This window comes from Eleginops maclovinus, chromosome 5 (assembly GCF_036324505.1).
Source record: "Eleginops maclovinus isolate JMC-PN-2008 ecotype Puerto Natales chromosome 5, JC_Emac_rtc_rv5, whole genome shotgun sequence".
NCBI classification, from domain to species: Eukaryota; Metazoa; Chordata; class Actinopteri; order Perciformes; family Eleginopidae; genus Eleginops; species Eleginops maclovinus.
In genome coordinates, this window is record NC_086353.1 from 17117556 (window position 1) to 17132105 (window position 14550).

The 14550-nt window shown below is 40.9% G+C and overlaps 1 protein-coding gene across 3 annotated transcripts in view; it reads right to left on the reverse strand.

The window, feature by feature from the left end:
- Nucleotides 1–14550, reverse strand: part of add3a (adducin 3 (gamma) a) — a 95200-nt gene that overhangs the window by 70134 nt on the left and 10516 nt on the right. For 2 of the 3 annotated variants that reach the window (XM_063883200.1, XM_063883201.1), the window contains exon 2: nucleotides 6014–6048. The exons of the other annotated variant lie outside the window; for it this stretch is intronic. The gene's annotated coding sequence lies outside the window, so the exon portion shown is untranslated. The remainder of the gene's footprint in view (nucleotides 1–6013; nucleotides 6049–14550) is intronic. 3 annotated transcript variants of the gene reach the window in all.

The following is a 14550-nucleotide window of genomic DNA, read 5'->3' on the forward strand; positions in this document are numbered from 1 at the left end:
GTGTTAGCAACACTCGTAGCATTTTGCTGCCTTTTCCAACTGACTTAGTTGGTTGGTTTTTTGTTGCTTCTGTCTGCCTTTTTTTGGACTTTGTCTGTATTCTTTTGCCCTTTTTGATTAAAAGACTTGACTAAGACCTTTTTTGTCTGGTTGTGCTTTTGAGTCCTATTTTCTTGCTGGTGCCAGTGGTTTTTGCATGATAGCACTAGCATTGCATGATCTTATATACACTATAAGACATCCTTAGACAGTGTTTTCACCATTACAAAGTGAAGTGTTACCCAAAATATAGTAAGGTCAAGGAAAGAAGCAACAAATTGTACCAACAATACAAATGTATTTATATAATGTACCATGATAACACCAGTGCTTCTGCCCACAAAGACCTTGAATGAAACTAATAAAGAAAGAAAGAAAACCTGCAAATGAAGGCTTAACACTACAAGGTATTTAAGGGGGGATTTTCCTTTAAGACTGACCCGAACACTGTCAGGTCATGTCAGACTCCAGCCACAGAGATCTGAGCTGCAACACTCCCGTCTCCCCGTCTTCCCTTTACCACAAGTCCATTTTCTCCCGTAGTGTCATGAGGAGGCTCTAATGAATCAGCCTATTGAGCCGGGCAGAACTGTGCACAGGCTTTGACACTGCCAAAGCGTGTGTATGTGTGTGTCAATGTGTCTGTGCGTGTTGCGGTCCAACTTTCCCAGCCTCCCAGAACACAAAGCTGTCAATTGTGGCCCCTCAGCACTACAAAGACCCCACAGGCCACTAGTGTGTGTGTGTGTGTGTGTGTGTGTGTGTGTGTGTGTGTGTGTGTGTGTGTGTGTGTGTGTGTGTGTGTGTGTGTGTGTGTGTGTGTGTGTGTGTGTGTGTGTGTGTGTAAGTGTGTCTTCAACTGTGATGTGCCTACATGTATCTGTTGCATGTGTGAGCATTTACAATTTCACATTTGCGTATATGGTCAATATATTACATACACTCAAAAGGCATTTCACTGGGAATCGCCTAATATTTACAAGATGACACATCATGTGGCCTAGAACCAGAAAAAACAAACTCCACAACTAAACTGTGGCACACAGACATACGGCCATTAAACTAAAGATACGCAGCCTCTGCAACAAGACCAAAGCTCTTTATCAGATCTTGTCAAACTACAGACAGAGGCCAACGAATCATATCCAATGTGGCTGTAAAACACAAACCAAATGCATTACACACGTAACAAACACAAACGGACACAAACCACACTCCTACTCTGGACGCTGTTAGCAGTGATGAGTCTCAGAAATTACAGCTGTGATTCATCAGGGAAACTCCCACTGTGATTATAATTAAAACAATTTGTCACTACAACTCAGCGGGCGTCGGTTCTCAGAAAGACCACAATATTAGTGCAGGCCGTCACCAAAATGTGTGTGTGTGTGTGTGCACAGACAAAGAGGAGTCAGTCAAAGTGTCAATCCATCCGTTTCTTAACAAAGACAGAAGTTTCGACTTGTTGCATAATTCATTTAAATTATATGAATTCACACAATGGACAATCTGAACAAAAATCAACTGTTATAGTGATAAAATAAATTGGCGTTATGCTGGAGGGCTGGGTTGAACATCATTATACCATTATCCATGTCACATCTTTCCAGCCTTTTCATGATTTACACCAAAAGACTGAAAGTCCAAGAATTACACGCCTTTTATTGTTTCCACCCTCTTTAAAACCCTCGCTTTGGCTGGATTCCTGAAGTCTTGTATATCTGTATGACTGCCTTTACCCACCAAAGGTTGCTCATCCCTGTGGTCATAAAGCGTATAAATCTAAATCTCCTTTTTCTTGCAGATTCCTCAAACATTCTCGACATTGACACCGGCAGAGCAAGTGTCTGTGTGAGTGGGAGTCACAGACGAGTCTGACTAAGGATTTATTCAGATTTCTGTGTTTTCCTTCTACATTTTTTACATACCAGACTGTCAAGAGGTAATCCGAAAAAAGATCACCTGTTTTGCATTGGTAGTAACGTTTTGAAAAATGTTAAATCAGTTGATACGATGAGAAACACCACAAATTCCATCAACATTAATCCCTGATGAATTTACCAAACTCTGTGTACAGTATGTATGTTTTCACAGAGACGGTTAAGTGGGCTGGCAGAGATGTGTTAAGAGCAGCCGGGAGACAAGAGCTGCTGTGATGCCATGCAGAGGACTGCAGAAGACACAGCAGGCAGTCAACATCAGCCAAGTCTAACCAGCATCTCAAGTCCAGAGCTGATTGACTTCCCAAAGTATTCAACGTCAAAATGTTATTTGTGGGGATGAAAACCTGAGGATTTGAAAACGGGCTCCCATCGTTTTCTTCCCACTATCATTGCTTCCAAAACCAAAGGGGTATTTGGTATTATGAAAAACATATATAAAGAGTCGCAATATGGCCTCCTGCAATGTTCAAATCCCATGACGTGCAATATTTGTTATAGGTGAAATGTGTCAAAAATACTCTTTTAAAAAATGTTGAGAAGAAAGAAAGTTTTATACTGATCCTTGTAAAAGTTTTTGGAGAACATGATAATAATTCTGTAAAAATTATCATTCACTCACCAACCAAATAGCTTTTTTTTTTATTGTTCAGCCTTATTTACTTTTAGAATCCAAACACTGAACAAGACACTGAACTCATATTTTCTTGATGACTCACTATGAATGGCATTAGACCAGGTGGATGACATCACCTTTGTGAGGCAGCCAGGAGCAAGCTGCATGTGCACGTTGAGGCCTTTAACAGACTGAGAAGATGAGGAGACTTTAAGAGAGGGCGAAAGAAGACGCTGACGTCTCTTTACTGCCCTGCTGAGTAGAGGACAGTCTGTCTGACTGAAGGAATGAGGCAGAGAAGAGGAGCATAGTGAAAGTAGAAGGATGGAAACACATGAGAGGAGACAGAGTAAGAGGGAAAGGAAATGACCAGTGGAAAGTTTTGACCTCCTGACTACGATAGGCAGTTTAACAGTCATGTGGTTTAAATCACTGTTCTCTTACTTTGTGATTTTTGCTAGGCCCTCAAATTTCCTTCAGTCTTCTGTGCACTACAGACACCTTCCAAACCTTCAATAACACTTAGTCCTTTCTATGTTTCTTACTTGGGCCTTTGTTACCTGGTTGCTTTGGTCACCTTGACTACTTGATGCGATTCACTGTTTTGCTCTTTCACAGTTATCCTCTTTCATGGACATCTGTCACACAAGACTGGGAACGGCTGACTGGAGAGAAAGATAATTGTAAACGTATGATGTTTGTAGAGACATAATATTTCTGTTAACAGTTGATTATATGACTATGGTTGTCTGACTCTGAGTATTTTGTCCATCCCACAGATCATAATCATATACCCTTAGGGACATGGAGCACTTCATATTCTTTTTTCTGCAAGATTTTATGGTTTCATGGCACGACACTTTGCTGTTTCACTTCTCTCTTTGGAGTCATTCAATAAAAGAATCCCTCTGATAAACCAATTATGGAAACATTAGCGGCTAGTTGGTAGTTATAGTGGTGAATTTAGCAGCTTAAGAACCAGATACGTGTCTTTGGACTTGGTAGATACCCCAACAGCACTACAATAAAGTTGGGCGCAACAGGCCGACATGCTTAACTCAATTTAATTGTGTTTTACCTCTGTACGCTGCTATCAGTGGAGGATAAACCAAATCATATAAATCACTACGAAATGTATTAAGGGATTACATCAACAGCTGTTAATCCACTTTCGTTTGTGGTGCAATTTATAAAATGGAGCATTAGGAGCTGGGCCAGATGGCTTAGCTGTCGTTTGAGCTTTAAATGGCAAACATTCTGAATGACAAAGCTGTCAGCTCCAGTGCGATTCATGTGGCAGACTCAGACATTTAAACATCTGAATAGATTCCTTGAATCAATTCAAGATTTGTCAGTTGCAGTTTGTAAGAACAACATTGAAGGCTGTCCCTCCTTGCTGCTCCACAAGGGTTACGGTGCTTGCCAGTACAGGAAAGCCAACCACTGATTCACTTGTTTTAGAAAAATATTTTGCTGAATGGAATTTTTTAAAGCTTCCTCTTGTATGCATGATTACAATGTGGCATCTGCTTGAAATGCCCAGAAACACCTCAAAGACAGACAGGATTGTTTTTTTCCCCCACATGAAATACTATTCGTTGTGCCTTGGATGGAACCAATGATAAATTAGATATATTCATAGTAATTATTAAAAAGACCTTGTGATTCCAGCAGAGAACAATGTGCCATTTCTACATGATGTCTGAGAAACATGCAGCTTATAATGTGATATTTTCACCATTATTAAGCTTGAATTGTATTATTAGTGCAAACATGCACTTGTTTTGAAAAGACATGCAAAATAAATTTTCATCACTGAGTGCACTATACCATTCATCATCCCATTCTAAATATAACATCACACATTATCAGCTACACAGAGCAGCCAGAGCAGTAACAGAGTCACAATAATAACGTTTTCAAAGCAACTAAAGTTTAAGAAGTGAGAACTGGTGAGGGTTTAAATGATCCTACACAGGAATTATGTATCCAGATAAAAGACTCCAAGTTAAGTCAGCAATGGCACTCAGAGGACACATTATGAGACACGTCAGCAAGAAGTGTTGCCCAGTTTTTTTCCCGCCCCTGAGCTTGCAAGCCCTGAACCTGACAGATCTCACAAACTTGGACTTAGGGGGCGAGACAGACACTTTAACAGAATCTGACAGAGGAAGAGGGTGAGTGGGAGGGCTAGATAGGACTGAGACAGTGAGTCAAGACAGGTAAACAAACACAAAAAGGACAGACAGAGAGAGACAAACCTTTTTAACTTACTGCGCCTCATAACTCATGGTTTGACATTTGAAAGTGAACATTCTGACACTGCAGAGATAAACAGGGAGAATAAACGAAAAACAGGAGAGACTGGACACAAAAAGGCATTATGGAAGGAGTAAGTGAAGATATTAGAACCACATGAGTCCATAAAATGTATGATTTTTCAATACAAAACAGACTGAAGCAGGCAGGTACTGCTGGAACAAATGTGATTATGTCAGTGTCTTAGGAGAGATATTGTCTAATGACTGAAAGGAAATATTTCTCAAAAGATCGAAAGGAAGCACGGCAGCTGTGGCTCGTATGGCCATATGGCAAAAGCTTTTTTAATTCTCAAACTCTCAAAAGGTTGAAATAAGCAGATGTTCTCCTGCTACGAAGTTGGTCAAGTTGGCTAATAGCAAGAATAAATAGGTTAGTGTGGAAGACGTAGGAATGAAAGACAGAAGAATAAATGTGAATGTTAAAATAAGAAGGTACCAAGAGTAATAGTAGAGTGTACTGAAACTGTCTATACTAAAGTAAAAGTTCCACCAATTTCATCAAAACAAGTTCAGACTGCCTGGTCAAATAAAGTTGTTCTCAATCTTAGTGCAATCTTTCCATGAGCTACTGATAAATCAAATGAGCTAAAATATTTTGACAACCTTAGAAAAATGATTTGACCAAACTCATTGACACATTCAAGACATGAATGAGATTAATGATTGATAGTCGTCATAAAATAATGAAGGCTTCCTGTCCACAAGTGGGCAAAATAGAGAGGGAGAAATTCAAAAACTGTGTATGAATATAGAAAGAGAGAGACCCGTCACTATTTCCTCTTCAGGATGACTTCCAACACAGTAAAATGTCTGGCTGGAAGCAGCCGGTAAGCTTACCACTGACCAAAGACGTGTCATTTATCCAAGGCGCTCCAAAAAGAGCTCACTATAATTCTCTATTTACCTTCTGTGTCCTTGAGGAAAACCAAAGAAGAGGGTGGAGGCATTTGTACGTCAGAACCAAAACTTCAATCAACACATAAACTGCGAGTGCCGTGGCGTAGAAATAACAGCGTTGTGCCTTTAATGCAGTCAACAGGTGTTTTAAAATCTTAAGCAGGAGCTGAATTTGTGTGTGTTGATGTAGAAGTTCTTACCTCTCAGGGGTATGTTCAAGTTAACGTCTCGCCAACTAGGACAAAAACAGACACAAACACATCATTACTTTCTGCATCAAAGTCTTCTGGGAGCTGTTACAGCTATCTACTAAAACTGAGCCATAATGTATGTTTGAGGGTACGACATGTATCAGAAATAGAGGCAGATACACGTGTGTTTTTTTCAAGCCTGTAATGCCAGGATAGAAGAAAACCAATTAGCCAGGAATGAGTTCAATAAAACGCTAAAATTAAAAGGAAGACAGCTCCGACAATAAAGACTAAAGCCTTCTCATTATTTTTGAAAACTCTGTGTTCTCTGTATTTCAGCATGTTTGAAATACTCACAAAAATGTCAATCAAAAAGCAGATATGCAATGTTAGTATACACCTCTGAAATGTATATTTAATCAGAAATGGCAGACATGGATTTACGTTTATCATACATCCATTTATACATATCCATCCATACAGCATTTAGGCCATTTTTTGCACCAGACGGCCATGTAGGGTTAGGGCTCTCACAAAAGAAATGTTAAATGCTTTCGTCTTTATAATAATAATAACAATAACAACAATTTCAATTTATATAGCGCCTTTCTAGGAACCCAAGGCCACTTTCCATGTTGTGAGGACAGACCGAAAACAAATAAACAAACAAAAAAGTAGGTAAAAGTAAAAGAACAGAAAAATAAATGAAAATAATTAACAAAATAATGGCAGTTGTGGTAGAAGAACAGGGGACTAAGATGAGTTAGTGGTCAAAGGATATGGTGAAGAGATGAGTTTTTGAAGATTTGAAGATGTCCAGGGAGGCAGCATTGCGTTCCAGAAGGTGGGGGCCGCAACACTGAACGCCCTGTCACCAACGGTTTGGAGGCCAGTGCGGGGAATAGAGAGAAGGCCCGTGTCCGAGGACCGCAGAGTCCATGAAGTAGGGCTGGAGGGGGTCCGATAAGTACTATGGAGCGAGGCCATGGAGAGACTTATAGGTGAGGAGGAGGGTTTTGTAAGTGATCCGGCACTTGATCAGGAGCCAGTGAAGGTGGATGAGGGTGGGGGCCATGTGCTGTCATGGCTTTGTGCAGGTGAGAACTCTGGCGGCATAGTTCTGGACATACTGGAGCCACTTCAGGGTTTTGCTGGGTACCCCGGAGAGGACCCCATTGCAGTACTCCAATCACGACGTGATGAAAGCGTGTATGAGCGTTTCTGCCACAGAGACGGAGAGTGAAAGCCGGAGTCAGGAAATGTTTTTGAGATGGTACAAAGCAGATTTAGTGACCGATTTGATGTGAGCCTGGAAGGAGAGGGTTGTGTCCAGGATGACACCCAGGTTGCGGACTTCAGGGGACGGAGAAATGGAGCAGCCATCCAGGGAGAGGAGCAGATCTCCAAACTTCCGGAGTTGTGTCTTGGGAGCCACAACCATGAGCTCTGTTTTTGTGCTGTTAAGTTTGAGTAGGTTTGACAACATCCAGTTTTTGATGTCCTGTAGGCAGCTGACAAGGGATTGAGAGGGGAGTTGAGTAGATGGTTTGGTGCAGAGATAGAGCTGTGTATCATCAGCGTATGAATGGCGGATTCATTTGACCAAGTGGGAGAATATAAAACAAATATAAGTCTGTACTAGATACAGGCGGAGAAGAGGCGAACAGTCTACGCCAGCATCATCTCTCCTGATGGCTGAAAAGGAATGGCCTGTTGAAAAAGGAATGGCCTGTTGAAAAAAAAACTGAGAACCTCCTGATACGACCTTCCTAACTTTCTTTTAATCTATCATTTCCTGGAGGGAAGACTCCACAGGATTAAATGAACATGTGGCCCAATCCTACATTTTTTTTGTTATGCTCTTTCTACAAGCTGTACCCTACAGGAAGCGCCACCATCACTGGATGTGGCTCAATTACTGCCTGTGAACTGCACTGTAAATAGTAGCATGAGTATATGGCCCTCAATGTGTGTGTTCTCGGCACAGCGGTCAGCAGTTTCCACTACGGAGAGTGGTACTGTTCTGGTGGCTACACTGAGCGGCAGGCGGTCTCACGGACTGGGTCTGTGCCCTTGATAGTTATCTATGTCATCTGCAAAAACACCAACTGTGTCAACACCAGGGAGCAAGGCTCGCCATAGGAGAACACAAGAGCTATTGATAGCATACGAGATGTGTTATTGCGGTGCTGCGCCTGCATTCCATTATGATGAGCTACCGGGAAATCTGGGAATGGTCCAAAATAACAGAAAAAAATATTTCAAATGTATATGTATATATGTAATGGAGAAAGAGGCCTCAGGCAAGATGCGATGTATACTTATTTTTGTTTGCATAGAATTTGTTCTAATTTTCAAAGTAGCCATTTGTCACATTCTGGAGCCGTTTGATGGTGGGAGGAAGCCCTGAGAATGTTTTTTATTTTACTTTACTGTTAGCACGTTAGCATAGGAGCTGTAGAAACAATAGTTCTGTGCATGTGTTTCTTGAAAGAAAGTGTTTACAAGCACAAGACTCCTGCATCTGACCACCCCAACATGAAGGACCACCATAAGGATTGGTTCAGCTATGCAGCGTTTAAAAAATAAATAAAACCTCTATAATTGTTTCCAGTCAGGTTTAGCAACAAAAAGGGAGATTGTCTTTATATCTCCTCAGGAGGTAAGTGTTATGAGACTGATTTGTGAGTCTACACTTGGGTAAGAGCAGAATTGGATAGATAAGAATGTCATCCTGGTGTTGACCTCTCTAATTTTTATGAAGGAAGTCACTGCATGAGGACCAACTTGTTGAGACAATCAGCGCAACCGTAAAATATGAATGGATTGTTTCCACAGAACTTTGAGTTTGTAGCAGAACACCTAAAAGCTGACTCTTGCATGAGTTTTTGCAGTAAACGTTATGTAACTGCAGGCACAATGACTGGAAGTGTTGGCGTTGGGAGCGGCATGAGAGGTTGCAGAGCACCTGAAATGTGAAGCCCCAGATGGTCCAGCAGTTGTGGAAACACACTTTCAGTCCTGGCTGGCTGAATGAACTGGAATTGAAACCACCTGCTGAATCCACTGGCGGTTGTTAGTAGAGGTGGGGAAATTAATTTTCCTTCAGTTTTTGGAATGACAATGAGAAGTGTGTGAAGCATGAATCTGGCTGACAGCAAGCCTGCATTCTTTCATCGATCGGATCTAGCCATACAAAAGAGCATTGAGGAGTCAGCACATCTCTACGTTTATTGGCAAATGCCGGACAGACAAAGCCACGGGTGAATTTTTGTGTCAAGTTGGCCAACAGATTCTACCCAGATCTCAGTGTGGATATCTATGCAGGCACAGCCTATTTAGACCTAGTTCTCGTAACTAGATACAGTATGTCAAGCCTCTGGCTAGTGGTATCAGCATCAGTCTCATTTTCAGATGTGTATCGATTGACCACTTGGGGGCCGGTTGTGGCTTAGGCGGTAGAGCAGGTTGTCCAACAATTGAAGGGTTGGAAGTTTAATTCAGATATTTATGTCCATTCATATCCATATCCCTATAAATAAGAATCCATTTCTAAAAAATGGCAGGACATTTTCAGTGTTACATGGGATTCTTGAAAGGATGAGTGATGCTCCCTTTTCCACCAAACCGGATCCGTTTCAAGATCCGATCTTTTGCTTTTCTGGCGCTTTTCTGGTTCTAGCCTGTAGCACCCCTTATGTTTCCACCGCTCAGAGACCGAGTGGAGCTCGAGTGGAGCTCAAGTGGAGCTAAGTCATTGCGTCATCGTTTGCATCATGACGTAACCATTTACGTCGCTGATGTTTTCCCCCAACTCCACTCACAACAACATAAATAGAGGACTGCGTCTGGTCAATGCTCGTGTAGTTTTTAATCATAAGAAGACAGATTAAATTAAAGAACTACTTCTCCAACCTTATACTTCTCTCCAGAGAGCCATGGTTCATTGTTTATTAATGTGTTTCAGCAGCATTTACCACCCGCTGCAGTGCTGCTCGTCCACCGGCGTTTAGTCGAGCATTAACTCACGTCGGTGTTTGCTGATTCATATTCACTGTCTGACTGTCACACAAGCAGCTGATGCATACCCCTTCCCATAACTGAATGCGTTTCAGTCTGAATTGACGCTGTTTGGCATACAACGCTGTTATGAAAGTGTCTGGCATTAGACAGGTGATGTTGGCATAGCAAGCGAGGCTACTCTGACTATCTTGACTACTTTGCTATCCTATTGTGGCATAAGCCGTTTTCTACAGCGGCGTAGTTTTCGTTATGATTTAACTACTGATGGCAACCTGTCTTGCCCATGTATTGATTCCACCCGATAGCTGCAATAATACAAAACAACAGGAACATGTCTGCCTGGTCTTCCCAATGTTCAATAACAGTGAACGAATGGTGATTAAAGTATTGTAAAAATAAGCAGAACCACACTGATTCTGGTTATTGTTGCCTGACTTTATAAAGTGTGTTTTTTCATAAGTGTGTGGTCGCGTTCTAGTCACTTTGCTCAGCTTGTTACAACTTGTATTTGCTTTATTCATGGCGTGTACAACTCAGGTTATTCTCGCCCTCCTCCGAAGTAAGCGTGACGTATTTGGTTATTGGATCTTGCCGGGCAGCCGAGCGGGGCCAATCATATCCGTTTTTTCAGGCGCTTTAAGCCGGCGCCGCTGCGGTGGAAACAGGAAAAACCAGATCTTTATCGGCTCAAGCTCCGGCTTGGCGGAAAAGCGGCACGTGTGACCTCCTGCTGGTACGTTTAGCACGTCTTAAAAGTGTGGTTGAGAGACAATGTTAGACCAGTTAGCCATGAGGATAAAATCAGCAGTAATTTAGCCGTACAGTGTGTTGGGAGATTTTTTTGTCTGTGGTTAAATGCGACAGATCTTCAAAACTGGTAAAAGAGAATGGGATCTGGTAAGCCTCGTAGCTAGCAGCAGCAACAGTGTCTCAAACTTAAGGTGGGCGGACTTTCTGTGAAGAGGTCAACCTCCACTTGGCTGTATATCCTTTACTACCGAGGTCAACTTCAAATACCCCTTAACAATCTGTGTTTCAAACAAATCATTGGACCATCAAGAACACACAACATGTAGTTCCAACATTAGCCTTTATGTCAGCAGCATTAATAACCTGTACTACAGCAATTGGGACTACCAGGATGAATTTGGCTTCACGTCATCAACTAAGACGGCCACTGCACTTGACATACTAATTACTTTTCCTTTTGGGTAATATACAAACAGACAAGGAAAACCAGCACAGTTACATAACAACCTTTTCTGCTGACCGCTGGGGGGGCAACAGTGAGTTGGTGTATGTGACTGTCCAGCCACACACCATGGACTCCTTTGGCCTCATTATATAATATCCTGACAAATGTAAAGTGTTATTTTAATAATAATAATAATACTTTAGTTTATTAGAAGGGGGCAAGAACACTTTTAATAGAGGGAAAGCACCTACAGGCTTTTAAGTGACCTAAGCTCTTAAAGACACAAAATTATTCTAAGAAAAACACACAGGGATGAGATGAGGGTTGACTTTACTTTGTCTTGTTAGTTTGGCCACAGTTACACAACAATTCCAAGATCTTATTAATCTGATTTTGTCAGACGGGGTTACAGAGAGGAGCCCTGTTTAGCCCCATCACTCACATAAAGAGGGCGTTGGAGAGAAAGTTTTTTCAGAGATATGAGGAGAAGGAAAGGTGAGCCTTTCACTGCTATGGAGTTGATTTCTGTCACTTATGACTTTAAATTTAATTTCGGATAAGTGAAGGAGATGAGTAGACACACTGATAGAGGGGCTGAACTCACAGAGTAAAAAGGCCAGATTCTCAACTATTAAATTGAGCCCAAAGCAAAAGCTGGCATGTACCGGTAGACATGTGTTAAATATTGTTAATCCCCCTAAGAGTAACAGAACAGATGGTGTTTAAGACAGTCTGACGGTTCAGAGTGTGTTTATCCACAAGGAACATCAGCGGATGATATTTTGTAAAATATTGTTCAGGTGTGAAAATCAACCCATTCCTCAGAGTATTCACACATGGTGGTATTATGACAGCATCCTAACACGATGGTTTGATCAGGAAAAGACATCACACAGATGATGGCAAGCCTGCTTTCGCAATTTTCCCAAATACCTCTAGTTTACATTTTGTAAACATTTGAAATGTAAATGAGCTCAAATTACCGAACATACCACATACGGTATATGCTATATCATATACGCTATATATCATGCTTTCACAGCATTCACAGTTAAAAGCTCTGCTTTATAGGAAGGTGTGTTTGTCTCTACCTTTATTATACTTCTGTTCATAAATGTCCACCAAACTAAATAGCCACTTTTTACACTTCCAATACATGAGGAATATCCAAAAACTACAAATGCTTCATATAAACAATTAAATATATTTAAAAAATCATGATGTAGTATGCTTCTCTAGAAGAGTAGCGAACAGCCCACAGTAATTGATCACCTACCTGTGGAAAAAAAGATGCAAATAGACTTAAAGCTCGGTGAAGATGTGAATGAGCAAATTAAAAAATAACAACCCAAACGTAGGGCTGGAGTTGCTTTCAAAGTTAAGTATTCTACTATTCCTACTGCACCTGTGCGGCAGCAGAAACTGGGTTATTGTGTGTTGACTGCAAAGCTGTAGAAGCCCCAGGTGTGAGGTGAATATGTGGGATCTTATCTTGCAGTAATTTCACTGGAGAGAAGAGCAACATGAAAACAGGCAGGTCACTAATACTAAAGTAGGTAAACACAGCTGCTCAGGGCTGAAACACAGAAGCATGAGCACAGTATGCGTGTGCAATCATGCAGGTGTCTTCAAAGTGCCCCTGCCAAGTAATTATCAAATTTGAGTCCTGGCCTGTATACAATTTAATCCAGTTTAACTGCTCTGAAGTTACAGAACAGTATCTTTGTGAGTCAGCTCTTTAGTAAATTGTGTTGGTTCATTAACATGTCCACTTCATCTCTCTTCCATCACTCAAGAAATTAACAGTGTTCTCTTTATACAACAACCTTATTTCACAAGGGGAACCCCAACCATTAACACAAAGCCATTAAAAGCGCTACAGCCATTTTCCATATAGTTTTCCACTGTATAACAGTCAGGGATTATACATGGACTTGTTTACATACATGGACCATAGTTTGTGGATGGAAACTGACGTAATAACATACCTTCAGAAAAGGTGAAAGGTCTAGAGTAAATATTGCAAATGAAAAGCCTAAAGTTTACTGTGCTCATTCATTAAGACCCAAAACTAAACCAGACTGTCCATTCTTTGAGTTGTAGCTAAAACCTGGTAAGGATTGAACATATGCTTTAATCCAGTGGTTCTCAAGTGGTCCCGCCTCAGGACCCACTTTTTCCTTGGTAAATCAATCACGACCCAAAGTTTTGAACCACTGCAGTAATATATATATATATATATATATATATATACAGTGCTCAGCGTAAATGAGTACACCCCCTTTGAAAAGTAACATTTTAAACAATATCTCAATGAACATAACAACAATTTCCAAAATGTTGACAAGACCAAGTTTAATATAACATCTGTTTAACTTATAACATGAAAGTAAGGTTAATAATATAACTTAGATTACACATTTTTCAGTTTTACTCAAATAAGGGCGATGCAAAAATGAGCAACGCTATGTGCCCAAAGAATGAGGTCAGCTGACTAGCTGAATATACTGAATGACCAGGTTATTCCATCAATGGATTTTTTCTTCCCTGGTGGCACGGGCATGTTCCAAGAGGACAATGCCATGATCCATCGGGCTCAAATTGTGAAGGAGTGGTTCAGGGAGCATGAGACATCATTTTCACACATGGATTGGCCCCCACAGAGTCCAGACCTGAACCCGATTGATAATCTTTGGGATGTGCTGGAGAAGACTTTGCGTGGTGGTCCGAATCTCCCATCATCAATTCAAGATCTTGGCATAAAATTAATGCAAGACAGAAATACATGTTGTGACGTTGCAGAAGCTTGTGGAAACGATGCCACAGCGAATGCGTGCCGTAATCAAAGCTAAAGGCGGTCCAACAAATATTTGAGTGTGACACCTTTGTTTTTGGCCAGGCAGTGCTATACAAGGCAGATTATATCCCTTCACAGAACTACAGTATGCTTTAAAAAAAGTTTAAACTGGTGATGGTGATCACGTTTTGTAAAATCAGAATTGAACTTTATGAAATAAAAACGGCACATTTTTTTTATTAAATAAAAAGACAGACAGTTTTTGAAATACTAACAAATTACGGATTCTGGTACACTCTGAGAAGAAAAAAAATACATCTATTATTACCCGGCATATTTAACAATATTTAATGCCATTTATCTTTTGTTACCGACAGCTGAAGCTGCTGCTCCTTACAGAGAGAGGAACGAGAGAGGAGAGCGGCTGTGTAAATTACTTTAAATTGTGGATAAGGGTAGATAGCCCCCATTTCTCTGTGGGTCAAAATGAAAGACAGCCTACACATTTTTTCGTTATTATAAAAAAAAAAC